The sequence below is a fragment of the Schistocerca cancellata genome, unplaced genomic scaffold (assembly GCF_023864275.1).
Source record: "Schistocerca cancellata isolate TAMUIC-IGC-003103 unplaced genomic scaffold, iqSchCanc2.1 HiC_scaffold_517, whole genome shotgun sequence".
In the NCBI taxonomy this organism is placed as follows: Eukaryota; Metazoa; Arthropoda; class Insecta; order Orthoptera; family Acrididae; genus Schistocerca; species Schistocerca cancellata.
The window spans coordinates 25,001-30,000 of record NW_026046531.1 but is presented as its reverse complement, the minus strand read 5'-3'; the positions used below and the strand labels follow the sequence as shown (position 1 = coordinate 30,000).

The 5,000-nt window shown below is 54.3% G+C and overlaps 1 non-coding gene across 1 annotated transcript in view; it reads right to left on the bottom strand.

The window, feature by feature from the left end:
• The window catches only part of LOC126129134 (small subunit ribosomal RNA), a 1,909-nt gene extending 323 nt beyond the window's left edge, over positions 1 to 1,586 (bottom strand). The window contains exon 1 of the ribosomal RNA XR_007527113.1: positions 1 to 1,586. This exon is cut by the window's left edge and continues 323 nt beyond it. This is a non-coding gene — a ribosomal RNA (small subunit ribosomal RNA).
• Between the last annotated feature and the right edge of the window lie 3,414 nt (positions 1,587 to 5,000).

The window sequence follows — 5,000 nt, the reverse complement described above, 5'->3', positions numbered from 1 at the left end:
TCCTTCAGTGTAGCGCGCGTGCGGCCCAGAACATCTAAGGGCATCACAGACCTGTTATTGCTCAATCTCGTGCGGCTAGAAGCCGCCTGTCCCTCTAAGAAGAAAAGTAATCGCTGACAGCACGAAGGATGTCACGCGACTAGTTAGCAGGCTAGAGTCTCGTTCGTTATCGGAATTAACCAGACAAATCGCTCCACCAACTAAGAACGGCCATGCACCACCACCCACCGAATCAAGAAAGAGCTATCAATCTGTCAATCCTTCCGGTGTCCGGGCCTGGTGAGGTTTCCCGTGTTGAGTCAAATTAAGCCGCAGGCTCCACTCCTGGTGGTGCCCTTCCGTCAATTCCTTTAAGTTTCAGCTTTGCAACCATACTTCCCCCGGAACCCAAAAGCTTTGGTTTCCCGGAGGCTGCCCGCCGAGTCATCGGAGGAACTGCGGCGGATCGCTGGCTGGCATCGTTTATGGTTAGAACTAGGGCGGTATCTGATCGCCTTCGAACCTCTAACTTTCGTTCTTGATTAATGAAAACATACTTGGCAAATGCTTTCGCTTCTGTTCGTCTTGCGACGATCCAAGAATTTCACCTCTAACGTCGCAATACGAATGCCCCCGCCTGTCCCTATTAATCATTACCTCGGGTTCCGAAAACCAACAAAATAGAACCGAGGTCCTATTCCATTATTCCATGCACACAGTATTCAGGCGGGCTTGCCTGCTTTAAGCACTCTAATTTGTTCAAAGTAAACGTGCCGGCCCACCCAGACACTCAATAAAGAGCACCTTGGTAGGATTTCAACGGGGTCCGCCTCGGGACGCACGAACACGCACGAGGCGGTCGCACGCCTTCGGCTCGCCCCACCGGCAGGACGTCCCACGATACATGCCAGTTAAACACCGACGGGCGGTGAACCAACAGCGTGGGACACAAATCCAACTACGAGCTTTTTAACCGCAACAACTTTAATATACGCTATTGGAGCTGGAATTACCGCGGCTGCTGGCACCAGACTTGCCCTCCAATAGATACTCGTTAAAGGATTTAAAGTGTACTCATTCCGATTACGGGGCCTCGGATGAGTCCCGTATCGTTATTTTTCGTCACTACCTCCCCGTGCCGGGAGTGGGTAATTTGCGCGCCTGCTGCCTTCCTTGGATGTGGTAGCCGTTTCTCAGGCTCCCTCTCCGGAATCGAACCCTGATTCCCCGTTACCCGTTACAACCATGGTAGGCGCAGAACCTACCATCGACAGTTGATAAGGCAGACATTTGAAAGATGCGTCGCCGGTACGAGGACCGTGCGATCAGCCCAAAGTTATTCAGAGTCACCAAGGCAAACGGACCGGACGAGCCGACCGATTGGTTTTGATCTAATAAAAGCGTCCCTTCCATCTCTGGTCGGGACTCTGTTTGCATGTATTAGCTCTAGAATTACCACAGTTATCCAAGTAACGTGGGTACGATCTAAGGAACCATAACTGATTTAATGAGCCATTCGCGGTTTCACCTTAATGCGGCTTGTACTGAGACATGCATGGCTTAATCTTTGAGACAAGCATATGACTACTGGCAGGATCAACCAGGGAGCTGCGTCAACTAGAGCTGAGCAGCCGGCCGCCCGGGAGTGTGTCCCAGGGGCCCGCGCGAACACGCAAGCGTCCGCTCAATTATTCTGCAAACAGGAGGAGGCTGAGCTCCCCTGCACAATACACCTCGAAACCCTCTCAGGTCCCGGCGGCGCGCAGCGCCGTCCTAAGTACTTGGTCGGGTTCGAGAGAGGCGCAATCGCCCGGAGTTAGGCGAGTAGACGCTTTAGGTGCGACCACCCGTGCTCCCAACTGAGCTTGCCGCTGCCGACAGAGGCCCGGGAGCGTGCTGTCGTGGCATTGCCGCGGAGACAACACGCGCCACCTACGGTGACCGGCAGCTCCAACGCCAGCGCCACAGAAGGGCAAAGGCCCACGTGGGTGCCGAAGCGAACTCTCCCAGCACAGCGCACGTGCCAACACGTCTGCACAACTGCGATACAAACCACCAGCGAGAACCGCTGGGGCGACCGAGCAGCAGACGGCGTCGCGGCGCCGAGTGCCGGGCGGCGGCGCATCCTCAACGCACACAGTCCTCAGTCGGACCAGCACACTGCAGATGTCCACCGCGCTTCGCACCGGGCCCGCGAGGACCCACTTTGGCCGCCCGGCGCCGCGCGCAGGGTGCCCGGCGCGCAGCTGCGCCGCTGCCGCGTCCGTCGGCCGGCGCGCCTGCCACTGGGCGCCCCCACCAGCCGGCTGTAGCGCGTGCGCCCACGCACCGCGCGGCCAGCACGCCGGGCGGCCCCCCCTCACCGGCCGGGGACGGTCCCACCCAGCCACCGCCGCGTATCGCTTCACACACAGATTTGCCCTTACTGATTTACCTCCAGCAACAACAACCGCACACAATGGGTTTACCAGTTGTTCATTTGCGTTGCGTCACGTCACCAGCAAACGTAGACGTCCATCCCAGTTTGCAAATGCAACGATTATTGCATACCTGTCTGTTAGGTGTCACGACACACTACGTCTGCCCACATACACGCAACAAAATGTGCACGACTAGAGAACACGTGGGAGGTGGCCCCTACGTATGCGATGTCCATTACGAGACCGACTGTCAACCAGCATCTGTACCATGTCGCAGATGTGGAACGCGGTTGCACCATGCTATCACACTGTGTGAGAAGAGACGACTACGTTTGATTACACGCGCCACTACATCAACAGACGGCTCATGCTGATCGCCATCCAGGGCGTCCGTTACTCCCACACGTCTCTATGGCGTACCACACTGCAATGTAGCTGTTATGGGGAGACGGCACGTGGCTGAGTGCACAACATTTGGACCGTATGGTTCGCTGTTGTTGGCGCAGTCGTACGGTCACACATGTGCCACAGCGTATCATTCAGTACATACGGACCTATGTGCAGTACAATGTGAGGATTAAGCTTACGATATCAGCGGACAGTGGACACAGGCCGTACCACGACGTAGACTGAGCGCTTCGACATGCGAATGCCAGTGAACAGCTGCGAAGGGCATTGAACACGCAAGACACCTGAACGACCAGCGTGCGAAGGCAGGGTGGAGGGGGGGGGCGATGTACATCCTGCAGTTGTCCACATTACAGTGTACAGCGGGAGCATGTAAAAAGTAAGCAACACTTGCGAAGTGTTCAACATGAAACGACACACAAGAGGGTGGGCGGTGCGAGTAGCGAACTATATTCAGAGGTTGTGGTTAGACAACACTAGATTAATGTAACGTGTCATATGCCAATTACAGAGCAGGTTAAGGCACAACGTGGGTTAGGTTAAGCACAACGTGGGTTAGGTTAAGGCACAACGTGGGTTAGGTTAAGGCACAACGTGGGTTAGGTTAAGGCACAACGTGGGTTAGGTTAAGGCACAACGTGGGTTAGGTTAAGGCACAACGTGGGTTAGGTTAAGGCACAACGTGGGTTAGGTTAAGGCACAACGTGGGTTAGGTTAAGGCACAACGTGGGTTAGGTTAAGGCACAACGTGGGTTAGGTTAAGGCACAACGTGGGTTAGGTTAAGGCACAACGTGGGTTAGGTTAAGGCACAACGTGGGGTAGGTTAAGGCACAACGTGGGTTACGTTAAGGCACGAACGTGGGTTAGGTTAAGGCACAACGTGGGTTACGGTTAAGGCACAACGTGGGTTACGTTAAGGCACAACGTGGGTTACGTTAAGGCACAACGTGGGTTACGTTAAGGCACAACGTGGGTTACGTTAAGGCACAACGTGGGTTACGTTAAGGCACAACGTGGGTTACGTTAAGGCACAACGTGGGTTACGTTAAGGCACAACGTGGGTTACGTTAAGGCACAACGTGGTTACGTTAAGGCACAACGTGGGTTACGTTAAGGCACAACGTGGGTTACGTTAAGGCACAACGTGGGTTAGGTTAAGGCACAACGTGGGTTAGGTTAAGACACAAATTGCGTTACAAATTGCGTTACATTGCGGTACAAATTGCGTTACATTGCGGTACAAATTGCGTTACATTGCGGTACAAATTGCGTTACAAATTTGGTTAGGTTAAGGTGCAAAATGGGTTGGATTACAGTACACAACATGGTAAGAGATAGTGTGTTTGGGGGGGGGGGGGGGGGCAGGTTCGTTGGTAGTGATCATTGTAAGTGAATGTCTGAGGCAGCGTCAGTATGTCACAGCAGTTCTGTCTCGTCAGGATGCGCTTTTCGCTCGTGACTGGAGGCGCGCCGCGTCTGTGGTTGCGGCAAGGGAGTGGCAGACCTGTGTGATTCATTCCTGCCATTGTTTCTGTGCCGTAACAGGAGGCAGTGTGGTGGTGTTGGGTGCACCCCTGTGTAGGACATGTGTGGGTGTTGGTGGCTTATCTGAGCAATTGTGGATGTTGGACGGGTGGGATATTCTATTTTATAATTGGACCCCCTGGTGTGGTTATCATAGTGTGGATGGTGTACTGTGGCGGAGAGGATGCACCGGACGTTGGTCCATGCTGGTGCTTACATATCGTATCTGTGTCTGTTACAGGCAGAGAGTAATGTGTGTGATGGAGTGTCTCGCTGAGGTGTGGTTCATATTGTGTGCACAGACTTACAGCATGTATAGGGACAGCGGGAATTTGGCATATTGGATATAACTCGTCATGAAACGCAAGATATAGGGGTGGATTGCAACGTACGAGTGCGGGAAGAGTCCGCCGTTCATCCGCTTGGGTTGCGATTTGGGCGGTTGGGGTGGGGCACGTGCGGGTGCGGGTGGAGTGATTGTCGGTTGACTACTTCGTGCGACGCAGGCACTGGCGTTCGGGTTCCTGTGGTGGACAGATGATGCAGGCTTTGTGGGTGGCGTCGAAAAATGGGTACTGTGGGACCTAGCGATGTCGTAGTCGGGGTGGCGTCTCATAGATGGCGGTATCGTCGGTGCAGCAGGTCATGTTTCGGGAGACTTGCAGATG